Source organism: Clavelina lepadiformis, chromosome 9 (assembly GCF_947623445.1).
Source record: "Clavelina lepadiformis chromosome 9, kaClaLepa1.1, whole genome shotgun sequence".
Lineage (NCBI taxonomy): Eukaryota > Metazoa > Chordata > Ascidiacea > Aplousobranchia > Clavelinidae > Clavelina > Clavelina lepadiformis.
Genome location: NC_135248.1, coordinates 5,055,838 through 5,068,979, shown reverse-complemented (window position 1 = coordinate 5,068,979; position 13,142 = coordinate 5,055,838). Strand labels below are relative to the sequence as shown.

General features: G+C 40.3%; 32 non-coding genes across 32 annotated transcripts; all 32 read left to right on the top strand.

Moving 5' to 3' along the window:
• The first annotated feature begins 54 nt into the window (after positions 1 to 54).
• Trnai-uau (transfer RNA isoleucine (anticodon UAU)) lies at positions 55 to 129 on the top strand. Its single transcript has one exon. It is a non-coding gene; the product is annotated as a tRNA-Ile (tRNA).
• Positions 130 to 487: 358 nt separating this feature from the next.
• Positions 488 to 568, top strand: Trnal-aag (transfer RNA leucine (anticodon AAG)). Its single transcript has one exon. It is a non-coding gene; the product is annotated as a tRNA-Leu (tRNA).
• A 153-nt stretch (positions 569 to 721) lies between these two features.
• Trnal-uag (transfer RNA leucine (anticodon UAG)) lies at positions 722 to 803 on the top strand. Its single transcript has one exon. It is a non-coding gene; the product is annotated as a tRNA-Leu (tRNA).
• Positions 804 to 1,233: 430 nt separating this feature from the next.
• On the top strand, positions 1,234 to 1,306 carry Trnak-uuu (transfer RNA lysine (anticodon UUU)). The gene has a single exon. It is a non-coding gene; the product is annotated as a tRNA-Lys (tRNA).
• A 360-nt stretch (positions 1,307 to 1,666) lies between these two features.
• On the top strand, positions 1,667 to 1,748 carry Trnal-aag (transfer RNA leucine (anticodon AAG)). Its single transcript has one exon. It is a non-coding gene; the product is annotated as a tRNA-Leu (tRNA).
• A 153-nt stretch (positions 1,749 to 1,901) lies between these two features.
• Positions 1,902 to 1,983, top strand: Trnal-uag (transfer RNA leucine (anticodon UAG)). Its single transcript has one exon. It is a non-coding gene; the product is annotated as a tRNA-Leu (tRNA).
• A 430-nt stretch (positions 1,984 to 2,413) lies between these two features.
• Trnak-uuu (transfer RNA lysine (anticodon UUU)) lies at positions 2,414 to 2,486 on the top strand. The gene has a single exon. It is a non-coding gene; the product is annotated as a tRNA-Lys (tRNA).
• A 360-nt stretch (positions 2,487 to 2,846) lies between these two features.
• On the top strand, positions 2,847 to 2,928 carry Trnal-aag (transfer RNA leucine (anticodon AAG)). The gene has a single exon. It is a non-coding gene; the product is annotated as a tRNA-Leu (tRNA).
• A 153-nt stretch (positions 2,929 to 3,081) lies between these two features.
• Positions 3,082 to 3,163, top strand: Trnal-uag (transfer RNA leucine (anticodon UAG)). Its single transcript has one exon. It is a non-coding gene; the product is annotated as a tRNA-Leu (tRNA).
• A 430-nt stretch (positions 3,164 to 3,593) lies between these two features.
• Trnak-uuu (transfer RNA lysine (anticodon UUU)) lies at positions 3,594 to 3,666 on the top strand. Its single transcript has one exon. It is a non-coding gene; the product is annotated as a tRNA-Lys (tRNA).
• Positions 3,667 to 4,026: 360 nt separating this feature from the next.
• On the top strand, positions 4,027 to 4,108 carry Trnal-aag (transfer RNA leucine (anticodon AAG)). Its single transcript has one exon. It is a non-coding gene; the product is annotated as a tRNA-Leu (tRNA).
• Positions 4,109 to 4,773: 665 nt separating this feature from the next.
• On the top strand, positions 4,774 to 4,846 carry Trnak-uuu (transfer RNA lysine (anticodon UUU)). Its single transcript has one exon. It is a non-coding gene; the product is annotated as a tRNA-Lys (tRNA).
• Positions 4,847 to 5,206: 360 nt separating this feature from the next.
• Positions 5,207 to 5,288, top strand: Trnal-aag (transfer RNA leucine (anticodon AAG)). The gene has a single exon. It is a non-coding gene; the product is annotated as a tRNA-Leu (tRNA).
• A 153-nt stretch (positions 5,289 to 5,441) lies between these two features.
• Trnal-uag (transfer RNA leucine (anticodon UAG)) lies at positions 5,442 to 5,523 on the top strand. The gene has a single exon. It is a non-coding gene; the product is annotated as a tRNA-Leu (tRNA).
• A 430-nt stretch (positions 5,524 to 5,953) lies between these two features.
• On the top strand, positions 5,954 to 6,026 carry Trnak-uuu (transfer RNA lysine (anticodon UUU)). The gene has a single exon. It is a non-coding gene; the product is annotated as a tRNA-Lys (tRNA).
• Positions 6,027 to 6,386: 360 nt separating this feature from the next.
• On the top strand, positions 6,387 to 6,468 carry Trnal-aag (transfer RNA leucine (anticodon AAG)). Its single transcript has one exon. It is a non-coding gene; the product is annotated as a tRNA-Leu (tRNA).
• Positions 6,469 to 6,829: 361 nt separating this feature from the next.
• On the top strand, positions 6,830 to 6,911 carry Trnal-aag (transfer RNA leucine (anticodon AAG)). Its single transcript has one exon. It is a non-coding gene; the product is annotated as a tRNA-Leu (tRNA).
• A 153-nt stretch (positions 6,912 to 7,064) lies between these two features.
• Positions 7,065 to 7,146, top strand: Trnal-uag (transfer RNA leucine (anticodon UAG)). The gene has a single exon. It is a non-coding gene; the product is annotated as a tRNA-Leu (tRNA).
• Positions 7,147 to 7,576: 430 nt separating this feature from the next.
• On the top strand, positions 7,577 to 7,649 carry Trnak-uuu (transfer RNA lysine (anticodon UUU)). Its single transcript has one exon. It is a non-coding gene; the product is annotated as a tRNA-Lys (tRNA).
• Positions 7,650 to 8,009: 360 nt separating this feature from the next.
• Positions 8,010 to 8,091, top strand: Trnal-aag (transfer RNA leucine (anticodon AAG)). The gene has a single exon. It is a non-coding gene; the product is annotated as a tRNA-Leu (tRNA).
• Positions 8,092 to 8,244: 153 nt separating this feature from the next.
• On the top strand, positions 8,245 to 8,326 carry Trnal-uag (transfer RNA leucine (anticodon UAG)). Its single transcript has one exon. It is a non-coding gene; the product is annotated as a tRNA-Leu (tRNA).
• A 430-nt stretch (positions 8,327 to 8,756) lies between these two features.
• On the top strand, positions 8,757 to 8,831 carry Trnak-uuu (transfer RNA lysine (anticodon UUU)). Its single transcript has one exon. It is a non-coding gene; the product is annotated as a tRNA-Lys (tRNA).
• A 358-nt stretch (positions 8,832 to 9,189) lies between these two features.
• On the top strand, positions 9,190 to 9,271 carry Trnal-aag (transfer RNA leucine (anticodon AAG)). The gene has a single exon. It is a non-coding gene; the product is annotated as a tRNA-Leu (tRNA).
• Positions 9,272 to 9,424: 153 nt separating this feature from the next.
• Trnal-uag (transfer RNA leucine (anticodon UAG)) lies at positions 9,425 to 9,506 on the top strand. Its single transcript has one exon. It is a non-coding gene; the product is annotated as a tRNA-Leu (tRNA).
• A 430-nt stretch (positions 9,507 to 9,936) lies between these two features.
• On the top strand, positions 9,937 to 10,009 carry Trnak-uuu (transfer RNA lysine (anticodon UUU)). Its single transcript has one exon. It is a non-coding gene; the product is annotated as a tRNA-Lys (tRNA).
• Positions 10,010 to 10,369: 360 nt separating this feature from the next.
• Positions 10,370 to 10,451, top strand: Trnal-aag (transfer RNA leucine (anticodon AAG)). Its single transcript has one exon. It is a non-coding gene; the product is annotated as a tRNA-Leu (tRNA).
• Positions 10,452 to 10,812: 361 nt separating this feature from the next.
• On the top strand, positions 10,813 to 10,894 carry Trnal-aag (transfer RNA leucine (anticodon AAG)). The gene has a single exon. It is a non-coding gene; the product is annotated as a tRNA-Leu (tRNA).
• Positions 10,895 to 11,047: 153 nt separating this feature from the next.
• Trnal-uag (transfer RNA leucine (anticodon UAG)) lies at positions 11,048 to 11,129 on the top strand. The gene has a single exon. It is a non-coding gene; the product is annotated as a tRNA-Leu (tRNA).
• Positions 11,130 to 11,559: 430 nt separating this feature from the next.
• Positions 11,560 to 11,632, top strand: Trnak-uuu (transfer RNA lysine (anticodon UUU)). The gene has a single exon. It is a non-coding gene; the product is annotated as a tRNA-Lys (tRNA).
• Positions 11,633 to 11,992: 360 nt separating this feature from the next.
• Trnal-aag (transfer RNA leucine (anticodon AAG)) lies at positions 11,993 to 12,074 on the top strand. Its single transcript has one exon. It is a non-coding gene; the product is annotated as a tRNA-Leu (tRNA).
• Positions 12,075 to 12,227: 153 nt separating this feature from the next.
• On the top strand, positions 12,228 to 12,309 carry Trnal-uag (transfer RNA leucine (anticodon UAG)). Its single transcript has one exon. It is a non-coding gene; the product is annotated as a tRNA-Leu (tRNA).
• Positions 12,310 to 12,739: 430 nt separating this feature from the next.
• Trnak-uuu (transfer RNA lysine (anticodon UUU)) lies at positions 12,740 to 12,812 on the top strand. The gene has a single exon. It is a non-coding gene; the product is annotated as a tRNA-Lys (tRNA).
• Positions 12,813 to 13,142: the final 330 nt, after the last annotated feature.

The window sequence follows — 13,142 nt, the reverse complement described above, 5'->3', positions numbered from 1 at the left end:
ATTTAAATTCAAATTTGATACCAACCATTCCCGATGTAATCTAACAAAAGAGGAGCCCGGTTAGCTCAGTCGGTAGAGCGTTGGACTTATAATCCAACGGTCAAGGGTTCAAATCCCTTATCGGCCGCGACTTTTACAGTATTCTGACAGAAAACTGTAAGCCAGATCTTTCGCAAAAGTTATTATTTCATCTCCAGAGCGTTAATCAATCTCGCTTGGTCTTGCTGAGAGTCAGTCTAAACACTAAATTGGAACATTTAGGAGACACCCAAAATCGTGCAAGTTAAACATGACGCGAGACAGTAGAAACGCAAACTTGTGAAACTTTTATAAATGTTGTGTTACAACCATTATGGTGTAAGATATTTAAAAGTGGTTTGGAACAACAATTACACGTAAAGTCTGTTTGTATCAAACTTGTTCCCTCGAAGACCGATCTGGTGCAGGGAGGTTAAAACGAGACTCCGATCGCATACTTAGCAACATAGGTAGCGTGGCCGAGCGGCTAAGGCGCTGGTTTAAGGCACTAGTCATTTCGATGGCGTGGGTTCGAATCCCACCGCTGCCATTGGATTTACAAATTTTATGCTTAACTTCACTCCGCAATCATGGAGTGGTCTTTCTTACTTTAATAAATCAATGAGATGGCCGCTTGTTAGTGTTTCGTACGTTTGAAGATGTACTGAAAATGCAATCAAGATTTCAAATCGCTTGTAAATGCGGTAGTGTGGCCGAGTGGTCTAAGGCGCTGGTTTTAGGCACCAGTCATTTCGATGGCGTGGGTTCGAATCCCACCACTGCCAGTGTAATTACGGTGCGTCTTGTCAATATTTCTTCATCCCATCACGCTGAATAGAGGCTAAGAAATATTCTTTACACACCAAGATGGCTTTCTTTACCTATCGCTTTCGCATGGTATTGGAGAAGAAAGTTAAAGTTGTAAAAGTGACACAAATTTTCAAGCTATCATTTGGAGTAAATCAACATCAAGTTTTGACTTTCGCTGGCTTGAACGGTTGGATAAAATGTAAACGCCTCTCATCAAACAATACATGAAACCAACCAACACTATGTAACACAATATCAACCTCTTCACACTTGAAATTGTTTCCTAATTCAGCCTTATCACAAATGTGCCTGTTAAAATTGAATTTTGTTGCATCAGCCTCCAAGCTTAATATTTAAATTCAAATTTGATACCAACCATTTCCGATGTAATCTAACAAAAGAGGAGCCCGGTTAGCTTAGTCGGTAGAGCGTTGGACTTTTAATCCAACGGTCAAGGGTTCAAATCCCTTATCGGGCGCGACTTTTACAGTATTCTGACAGAAAACTGTAAGCCAGATCTTTCTCAAAGGTAATTATTTCATCTCCAGAGCGTTAATCAATCTCGATTGGTCTTGCTGAGAGTCAGTCTAAACACTAAATTGGAACATTTAGGAGACACCCCAAATCGTGCAAGTTAAACATGACGCGAGACAGTAGAAACGCAAACTTGTGAAACTTTTATAAATGTTGTGCTACAACCATTATGATGTAAGATATTTAAAAATGGTTTGGAACAACAATTACACGTAAAGTCTGTTTGTATCAAACTTGTTCCCTCGAAGACCGATCTGGTGCAGGGAGGATAAAACGAGACTCCGATCGCTTACTTAGCAACATAGGTAGCGTGGCCGAGCGGTCTAAGGCGCTGGTTTAAGGCACCAGTCATTTCGATGGCGTGGGTTCGAATCCCACCGCTGCCATTGGATTTACAAATTTTATGCTTATCTTCACTCCGCAATCATGGAGTGGTCTTTCTTACTTTAATAAATCAATGAGATGGCCGCTTGTTAGTGTTTCGTACGTTTGAAGATGTACTGAAAATGCAATTAAGATTTCAAATCGTTTGTAAACGCGGTAGTGTGGCCGAGTGGTCTAAGGCGCTGGTTTTAGGCACCAGTCATTTCGATGGCGTGGGTTCGAATCTCACCACTGCCAGTGTAATTACGGTGCGTCTTGTCAATATTTCTTCATCCCATCACGCTGAATAGCGGCTAAGAAATATTCTTTACACACCAAGATGGCTTTCTTTACCTATCGCTTTCGCATGGTATTGGAGAAGAAAGTTAAAGTTGTAAAAGTGACACAAATTTTCAAGCTATCATTTGGAGTAAATCGACATCAAGTTTTGACTTTCGCTGGCTTGAACGGTTGGATAAATTGTAAACGCCTCTCATCAAACAATACATGAAACCAACCAACACTATGTAAAACAATATCAACCTCTTCACACTTGAAATTGTTTCCTAATTCAGCCTTATCACAAATGTGCCTGTTAAATTTGAATTTTGTTGCATCAGCCTCCAAGCTTAATATTTAAATTCAAATTTGATAGCACCCATTTCCGATGTAATCTAACAAAAGAGGAGCCCGGTTAGCTCAGTCGGTAGAGCGTTGGACTTTTAATCCAACGGTCAAGGGTTCAAATCCCTTATCGGGCGCGACTTTTACAGTATTCTGACAGAAAACTGTAAGCTTGATCTTTCGCAAAACTTATTATTTCATCTCCAGAGCGTTAATCAATCTCGATTGGTCTTGTTGAGAATCAGTCTAAACACTAAATTGGAATATTTAGGAGACACCCCAAATCGTGCAAGTTAAACATGACGCGAGACAGTAGAAACGCAAACTTGTGAAACTTTTATAAATGTTGTGTTACAACCATTATGGTGTAAGATATTTAAAAGTGGTTTGGAACAACAATTACACGTAAACTCTGTTTGTATCAAACTTGTTCCCTCGAAGACCGATCTGGTGCAGGGAGGTTAAAACGAGACTCCGATCGCTTACTTAGCAACATAGGTAGCGTGGCCGAGCGGTCTAAGGCGCTGGTTTAAGGCACCAGTCATTTCGATGACGTGGGTTCGAATCCCACCGCTGCCATTGGATTTACAAATTTTATGCTTAACTTCACTCCGCAATCATGGAGTGGTCTTCCTTACTTTAATAAATCAATGAGATGGCCGCTTGTTAGTGTTTCGTACGTTTGAAGATGTACTGAAAATGCAATTAAGATTTCAAATCGCTTGTAAATGCGGTAGTATGGCCGAGTGGTCTAAGGCGCTGGTTTTAGGCACCAGTCATTTCGATGGCGTGGGTTCGAATCCCACCACTGCCAGTGTAATTACGGTGCGTCTTGTCAATATTTCTTCATCCCATCACGCTGAATAGCGGCTAAGAAATATTCTTTACACACCAAGATGGCTTTCTTTACCTATCGCTTTCGCATGGTATTGGAGAAGAAAGTTAAAGTTGTAAAAGTGACACAAATTTTCAAGCTATCATTTGGAGTAAATCAACATCAAGTTTTGACTTTCGCTGGCTTGAACGGTTGGATAAAATGTAGACGCCTCTCATTAAACAATACATGAAACCAACCAACACTATGTAACACAATATCAACCTCTTCACACTTGAAATTGTTTCCTAATTCAGCCTTATCACAAATGTGCCTGTTAAATTTGAATTTTGTTGCATCAGCCTCCAAGATTAATATTTAAGTTCAAATTTGATAGCACGCATTTCCGATGTAATCTAACAAAAGAGGAGCCCGGTTAGCTCAGTCGTTAGAGCGTTGGACTTTTAATCCAACGGTCAAGGGTTCAAATCACTTATCGGGCGCGACTTTTACAGTATTCTGACAGAAAACTGTAAGCCAGATCTTTCTCAAAAGTTATTATTTCATCTCCAGAGCGTTAATCAATCTCGATTGGTCTTACTGAGAATCAGTCTAAACACTAAATTGGAACATTTAGGAGACACCCCAAATCGTGCAAGTTAAACATGACGCGAGACAGTAGAAACGCAAACTTGTGAAACTTTTATAAATGTTGTGCTACAACCATTATGGTGTAAGATATTTAAAAGTGGTTTGGAACAACAATTACACGTAAACTCTGTTTGTATCAAACTTGTTCCCTCGAAGACCGATCTGGTGCAGGGAGGTTAAAACGAGACTCCGATCGCTTACTTAGCAACATAGGTAGCGTGGCCGAGCGGTCTAAGGCGCTGGTTTAAGGCACCAGTCATTGCGATTTCGTGGGTTCGAATCCCACCGCTGCCATTGGATTTACAAATTTTATGCTTATCTTCACTCCGCAATCATGGAGTGGTCTTCTTTACTTTAATATATCAATGAGATGGCCGCTTGTTAGTGTTTCGTACATTTGAAGATGTACTGAAAATGCAATTAAGATTTCAAATCGCTTGTAAATGCGGTAGTGTGGCCGAGTGGTCTAAGCCGCTGGTTTTAGGCACCAGTCATTTCGATGGCATGGGTTCGAATCCCACCACTGCCAGTGTAATTACGGTGCGTCTTGTCAATATTTCTTCATCCCATCACGCTGAATAGCGGCTAACAAATATTCTTTACACACCAAGATGGCTTTCTTTACCTATCGCTTTCGCATGGTATTGGAGAAGAAAGTTAAAGTTGTAAAAGTGACACAAATTTTCAAGCTATCATTTGGAGTAAATCAACATCAAGTTTTGACTTTCGCTGGCTTGAACGGTTGGATAAAATGTAGACGCCTCTCATCAAACAATACATGAAACCAACCAACACTATGTAACACAATATCCACCTCTTCGCACTTGAAATTGTTTCCTAATTCAGCCTTATCACAAACGTGCCTGTTAATATTGAATTTTGTTGCATCAGCCTCCAAGCTTAATATTTAAATTCAAATTTGATAGCACCCATTTCCGATGTAATCTAACAAAAGAGGAGCCCGGTTAGCTCAGTCGGTAGAGCGTTGGACTTTTAATCCAACGGTCAAGGGTTCAAATCCCTTATCGGGCGCGACTTTTACAGTATTCTTACAGAAAACTGTAAGCCAGATCTTTCTCAAAAGTTATTATTTCATCTCCAGAGCGTTAATCAATCTCGATTGGTCTTACTGAGAATCAGTCTAAACACTAAATTGGAACATTTAGGAGACACCCCAAATCGTGCAAGTTAAACATGACGCGAGACAGTAGAAACGCAAACTTGTGAAACTTTTATAAATGTTGTGCTACAACCATTATGGTGTAAGATATTTAAAAGTGGTTTGGAACAACAATTACACGTAAACTCTGTTTGTATCAAACTTGTTCCCTCGAAGACCGATCTGGTGCAGGGAGGTTAAAACGAGACTCCGATCGCTTACTTAGCAACATAGGTAGCGTGGCCGAGCGGTCTAAGGCGCTGGTTTAAGGCACCAGTCATTTCGATGGCGTGGGTTCGAATCCCACCGCTGCCATTGGATTTACAAATTTTATGCTTAACTTCACTCCGCAATCATGGAGTGGTCTTTCTTACTTTAATAAATCAATGAGATGGCCGCTTGTTAGTGTTTCGTACGTTTGAAGATGTACTGAAAATGCAATCAAGATTTCAAATCGCTTGTAAATGCGGTAGTGTGGCCGAGTGGTCTAAGGCGCTGGTTTTAGGCACCAGTCATTTCGATGGCGTGGGTTCGAATCCCACCACTGCCAGTGTAATTACGGTGCGTCTTGTCAATATTTCTTCATCCCATCACGCTGAATAGAGGCTAAGAAATATTCTTTACACACCAAGATGGCTTTCTTTACCTATCGCTTTCGCATGGTATTGGAGAAGAAAGTTAAAGTTGTAAAAGTGACACAAATTTTCAAGCTATTATTTGGAGTAAATCAACATCAAGTTTTGACTTTCGCTGGCTTGAACGGTTGGATAAAATGTAAACGCCTCTCATCAAACAATACATGAAACCAACCAACACTATGTAACACAATATCAACCTCTTCACACTTGAAATTGTTTCCTAATTCAGCCTTATCACAAATGTGCCTGTTAAAATTGAATTTTGTTGCATCAGCCTCCAAGCTTAATATTTAAATTCAAATTTGATACCAACCATTTCCGATGTAATCTAACAAAAGAGGAGCCCGGTTAGCTTAGTCGGTAGAGCGTTGGACTTTTAATCCAACGGTCAAGGGTTCAAATCCCTTATCGGGCGCGACTTTTACAGTATTCTGACAGAAAACTGTAAGCCAGATCTTTCTCAAAGGTAATTATTTCATCTCCAGAGCGTTAATCAATCTCGATTGGTCTTGCTGAGAGTCAGTCTAAACACTAAATTGGAACATTTAGGAGACACCCCAAATCGTGCAAGTTAAACATGACGCGAGACAGTAGAAACGCAAACTTGTGAAACTTTTATAAATGTTGTGCTACAACCATTATGGTGTAAGATATTTAAAAATGGTTTGGAACAACAATTACACGTAAAGTCTGTTTGTATCAAACTTGTTCCCTCGAAGACCGATCTGGTGCAGGGAGGTTAAAACGAGACTCCGATCGCTTACTTAGCAACATAGGTAGCGTGGCCGAACGGTCTAAGGCGCTGGTTTAAGGCACCAGTCATTTCGATGGCGTGGGTTCGAATCCCACCGCTGCCATTGGATTTACAAATTTTATGCTTAACTTCACTCCGCAATCATGGAGTGGTCTTCATTACTTTAATAAATCAATGAGATGACCGCTTGTTAGTGTTTCGTACGTTTGAAGATGTACTGAAAATGCAATTAAGATTTCAAATCGCTTGTAAATGCGGTAGTGTGGTAGCGTAAAGTTGTAAGTTGTAAAAGTGACACAAATTTTCAAGCTATCATTTGGAGTAAATCAACATCAAGTTTTGACTTTCGCTGGCTTGAATCAACAATTACACGTAAAGTCTGTTTGTATCAAACTTGTTCCCTCGAAGACCGATCTGGTGCAGGGAGGTTAAAACGAGACTCCGATCGCTTACTTAGCAACATAGGTAGCGTGGCCGAACGGTCTAAGGCGCTGGTTTAAGGCACCAGTCATTTCGATGGCGTGGGTTCGAATCCCACCGCTGCCATTGGATTTACAAATTTTATGCTTATCTTCACTCCGCAATCATGGAGTGGTCTTTCTTACTTTAATAAATCAATGAGATGGCCGCTTGTTAGTGTTTCGTACGTTTGAAGATGTACTGAAAATGCAATTAAGATTTCAAATCGTTTGTAAACGCGGTAGTGTGGCCGAGTGGTCTAAGGCGCTGGTTTTAGGCACCAGTCATTTCGATGGCGTGGGTTCGAATCTCACCACTGCCAGTGTAATTACGGTGCGTCTTGTCAATATTTCTTCATCCCATCACGCTGAATAGCGGCTAAGAAATATTCTTTACACACCAAGATGGCTTTCTTTACCTATCGCTTTCGCATGGTATTGGAGAAGAAAGTTAAAGTTGTAAAAGTGACACAAATTTTCAAGCTATCATTTGGAGTAAATCGACATCAAGTTTTGACTTTCGCTGGCTTGAACGGTTGGATAAATTGTAAACGCCTCTCATCAAACAATACATGAAACCAACCAACACTATGTAAAACAATATCAACCTCTTCACACTTGAAATTGTTTCCTAATTCAGCCTTATCACAAATGTGCCTGTTAAATTTGAATTTTGTTGCATCAGCCTCCAAGCTTAATATTTAAATTCAAATTTGATAGCACCCATTTCCGATGTAATCTAACAAAAGAGGAGCCCGGTTAGCTCAGTCGTTAGAGCGTTGGACTTTTAATCCAACGGTCAAGGGTTCAAATCCCTTATCGGGCGCGACTTTTACAGTATTCTTACAGAAAACTGTAAGCCAGATCTTTCTCAAAAGTTATTATTTCATCTCCAGAGCGTTAATCAATCTCGATTGGTCTTACTGAGAATCAGTCTAAACACTAAATTGGAACATTTAGGAGACACCCCAAATCGTGCAAGTTAAACATGACGCGAGACAGTAGAAACGCAAACTTGTGAAACTTTTATAAATGTTGTGCTACAACCATTATGGTGTAAGATATTTAAAAGTGGTTTGGAACAACAATTACACGTAAACTCTGTTTGTATCAAACTTGTTCCCTCGAAGACCGATCTGGTGCAGGGAGGTTAAAACGAGACTCCGATCGCTTACTTAGCAACATAGGTAGCGTGGCCGAGCGGTCTAAGGCGCTGGTTTAAGGCACCAGTCATTTCGATGGCGTGGGTTCGAATCCCACCGCTGCCATTGGATTTACAAATTTTATGCTTAACTTCACTCCGCAATCATGGAGTGGTCTTCTTTACTTTAATAAATCAATGAGATGGCCGCTTGTTAGTGTTTCGTACGTTTGAAGATGTACTGAAAATGCAATTAAGATTTCAAATCGCTTGTAAATGCGGTAGTGTGGCCGAGTGGTCTAAGCCGCTGGTTTTAGGCACCAGTCATTTCGATGGCGTGGGTTCGAATCCCACTACTGCCAGTGTAATTACGGTGCGTCTTGTCAACATTTCTTCATCCCATCACGCTGAATAGCGGCTAAGAAATATTCTTTACACACCAAGATGGCTTTCTTTACTTATCGCTTTCGCATGGTATTGGAGAAGAAAGTTAAAGTTGTAAAAGTGACACAAATTTTCAAGCTATCATTTGGAGTAAATCAACATCAAGTTTTGACTTTCGCTGGCTTGAACAGTTGGATAAAATGTAGACGCCTCTCATCAAACAATACATGAAACCAACCAACACTATGTAACACAATATCAACCTCTTCACACTTGAAATCTTTTCCTAATTCAGCCTTATCACAAATGTGCCTGTTAAATTTGAATTTTGTTGCATCAGCCTCCAAGCTTAATATTTAAATTCAAATTTGATACCAACCATTCCCGATGTAATCTAACAAAAGAGGAGCCCGGTTAGCTCAGTCGGTAGAGCGTTAGACTTTTAATCCAACGGTCAAGGGTTCAAATCCCTTATCGGCCGCGACTTTTACAGTATTCTGACAGAAAACTGTAAGCCAGATCTTTCGCAAAAGTTATTATTTCATCTCCAGAGCGTTAATCAATCTCGCTTGGTCTTGCTGAGAGTCAGTCTAAACACTAAATTGGAACATTTAGGAGACACCCAAAATCGTGCAAGTTAAACATGACGCGAGACAGTAGAAACGCAAACTTGTGAAACTTTTATAAATGTTGTGTTACAACCATTATGGTGTAAGATATTTAAAAGTGGTTTGGAACAACAATTACACGTAAAGTCTGTTTGTATCAAACTTGTTCCCTCGAAGACCGATCTGGTGCAGGGAGGTTAAAACGAGACTCCGATCGCATACTTAGCAACATAGGTAGCGTGGCCGAGCGGACTAAGGCGCTGGTTTAAGGCACCAGTCATTTCGATGGCGTGGGTTCGAATCCCACCGCTGCCATTGGATTTACAAATTTTATGCTTAACTTCACTCCGCAATCATGGAGTGGTCTTTCTTACTTTAATAAATCAATGAGATGGCCGCTTGTTAGTGTTTCGTACGTTTGAAGATGTACTGAAAATGCAATCAAGATTTCAAATCGCTTGTAAATGCGGTAGTGTGGCCGAGTGGTCTAAGGCGCTGGTTTTAGGCACCAGTCATTTCGATGGCGTGGGTTCGAATCCCACCACTGCCAGTGTAATTACGGTGCGTCTTGTCAATATTTCTTCATCCCATCACGCTGAATAGAGGCTAAGAAATATTCTTTACACACCAAGATGGCTTTCTTTACCTATCGCTTTCGCATGGTATTGGAGAAGAAAGTTAAAGTTGTAAAAGTGACACAAATTTTCAAGCTATTATTTGGAGTAAATCAACATCAAGTTTTGACTTTCGCTGGCTTGAACGGTTGGATAAAATGTAAACGCCTCTCATCAAACAATACATGAAACCAACCAACACTATGTAACACAATATCAACCTCTTCACACTTGAAATTGTTTCCTAATTCAGCCTTATCACAAATGTGCCTGTTAAAATTGAATTTTGTTGCATCAGCCTCCAAGCTTAATATTTAAATTCAAATTTGATACCAACCATTTCCGATGTAATCTAACAAAAGAGGAGCCCGGTTAGCTTAGTCGGTAGAGCGTTGGACTTTTAATCCAACGGTCAAGGGTTCAAATCCCTTATCGGGCGCGACTTTTACAGTATTCTGACAGAAAACTGTAAGCCAGATCTTTCTCAAAGGTAATTATTTCATCTCCAGAGCGTTAATCAATCTCGATTGGTCTTGCTGAGAGTCAGTCTAAACACTAAATTGGAACATTTAGGAGACACCCCAAATCGTGCAAGTTAAACATGACGCGAGACAGTAGAAACGCAAACTTGTGAAACTTTTATAAATGTTGTGCTACAACCATTATGGTGTAAGATATTTAAAAATGGTTTGGAACAACAATTACACGTAAAGTCTGTTTGTATCAAACTTGTTCCCTCGAAGACCGATCTGGTGCAGGGAGGTTAAAACGAGACTCCGATCGCTTACTTAGCAACATAGGTAGCGTGGCCGAACGGTCTAAGGCGCTGGTTTAAGGCACCAGTCATTTCGATGGCGTGGGTTCGAATCCCACCGCTGCCATTGGATTTACAAATTTTATGCTTAACTTCACTCCGCAATCATGGAGTGGTCTTCATTACTTTAATAAATCAATGAGATGACCGCTTGTTAGTGTTTCGTACGTTTGAAGATGTACTGAAAATGCAATTAAGATTTCAAATCGCTTGTAAATGCGGTAGTGTGGTAGCGTAAAGTTGTAAGTTGTAAAAGTGACACAAATTTTCAAGCTATCATTTGGAGTAAATCAACATCAAGTTTTGACTTTCGCTGGCTTGAATCAACAATTACACGTAAAGTCTGTTTGTATCAAACTTGTTCCCTCGAAGACCGATCTGGTGCAGGGAGGTTAAAACGAGACTCCGATCGCTTACTTAGCAACATAGGTAGCGTGGCCGAACGGTCTAAGGCGCTGGTTTAAGGCACCAGTCATTTCGATGGCGTGGGTTCGAATCCCACCGCTGCCATTGGATTTACAAATTTTATGCTTATCTTCACTCCGCAATCATGGAGTGGTCTTTCTTACTTTAATAAATCAATGAGATGGCCGCTTGTTAGTGTTTCGTACGTTTGAAGATGTACTGAAAATGCAATTAAGATTTCAAATCGTTTGTAAACGCGGTAGTGTGGCCGAGTGGTCTAAGGCGCTGGTTTTAGGCACCAGTCATTTCGATGGCGTGGGTTCGAATCTCACCACTGCCAGTGTAATTACGGTGCGTCTTGTCAATATTTCTTCATCCCATCACGCTGAATAGCGGCTAAGAAATATTCTTTACACACCAAGATGGCTTTCTTTACCTATCGCTTTCGCATGGTATTGGAGAAGAAAGTTAAAGTTGTAAAAGTGACACAAATTTTCAAGCTATCATTTGGAGTAAATCGACATCAAGTTTTGACTTTCGCTGGCTATAACGGTTGGATAAATTGTAAACGCCTCTCATCAAACAATACATGAAACCAACCAACACTATGTAAAACAATATCAACCTCTTCACACTTGAAATTGTTTCCTAATTCAGCCTTATCACAAATGTGCCTGTTAAATTTGAATTTTGTTGCATCAGCCTCCAAGCTTAATATTTAAATTCAAATTTGATAGCACCCATTTCCGATGTAATCTAACAAAAGAGGAGCCCGGTTAGCTCAGTCGGTAGAGCGTTGGACTTTTAATCCAACGGTCAAGGGTTCAAATCCCTTATCGGGCGCGACTTTTACAGTATTCTGACAGAAAACTGTAAGCCTGATCTTTCGCAAAACTTATTATTTCATCTCCAGAGCGTTAATCAATCTCGATTGGTCTTGTTGAGAATCAGTCTAAACACTAAATTGGAATATTTAGGAGACACCCCAAATCGTGCAAGTTAAACATGACGCGAGACAGTAGAAACGCAAACTTGTGAAACTTTTATAAATGTTGTGTTACAACCATTATGGTGTAAGATATTTAAAAGTGGTTTGGAACAACAATTACACGTAAACTCTGTTTGTATCAAACTTGTTCCCTCGAAGACCGATCTGGTGCAGGGAGGTTAAAACGAGACTCCGATCGCTTACTTAGCAACATAGGTAGCGTGGCCGAGCGGTCTAAGGCGCTGGTTTAAGGCACCAGTCATTTCGATGACGTGGGTTCGAATCCCACCGCTGCCATTGGATTTACAAATTTTATGCTTAACTTCACTCCGCAATCATGGAGTGGTCTTCCTTACTTTAATAAATCAATGAGATGGCCGCTTGTTAGTGTTTCGTACGTTTGAAGATGTACTGAAAATGCAATTAAGATTTCAAATCGCTTGTAAATGCGGTAGTATGGCCGAGTGGTCTAAGGCGCTGGTTTTAGGCACCAGTCATTTCGATGGCGTGGGTTCGAATCCCACCACTGCCAGTGTAATTACGGTGCGTCTTGTCAATATTTCTTCATCCCATCACGCTGAATAGCGGCTAAGAAATATTCTTTACACACCAAGATGGCTTTCTTTACCTATCGCTTTCGCATGGTATTGGAGAAGAAAGTTAAAGTTGTAAAAGTGACACAAATTTTCAAGCTATCATTTGGAGTAAATCAACATCAAGTTTTGACTTTCGCTGGCTTGAACGGTTGGATAAAATGTAGACGCCTCTCATTAAACAATACATGAAACCAACCAACACTATGTAACACAATATCAACCTCTTCACACTTGAAATTGTTTCCTAATTCAGCCTTATCACAAATGTGCCTGTTAAATTTGAATTTTGTTGCATCAGCCTCCAAGATTAATATTTAAGTTCAAATTTGATAGCACCCATTTCCGATGTAATCTAACAAAAGAGGAGCCCGGTTAGCTCAGTCGGTAGAGCGTTGGACTTTTAATCCAACGGTCAAGGGTTCAAATCCCTTATCGGGCGCGACTTTTACAGTATTCTGACAGAAAACTGTAAGCCTGATCTTTCGCAAAACTTATTATTTCATCTCCAGAGCGTTAATCAATCTCGATTGGTCTTGTTGAGAATCAGTCTAAACACTAAATTGGAATAATTAGGAAACACCCCAAATCGTGCAAGTTAATCATGACGCGAGACAGTAGAAACGCAAACTTGTGAAACTTTTATAAATGTTGTGTTACAACCATTATGGTGTAAGATATTTAAAAGTGGTTTGGAACAACAATTACACGTAAACTCTGTTTGTATCAAACTTGTTCCCTCGAAGACCGATCTGGTGCAGGGAGGTTAAAA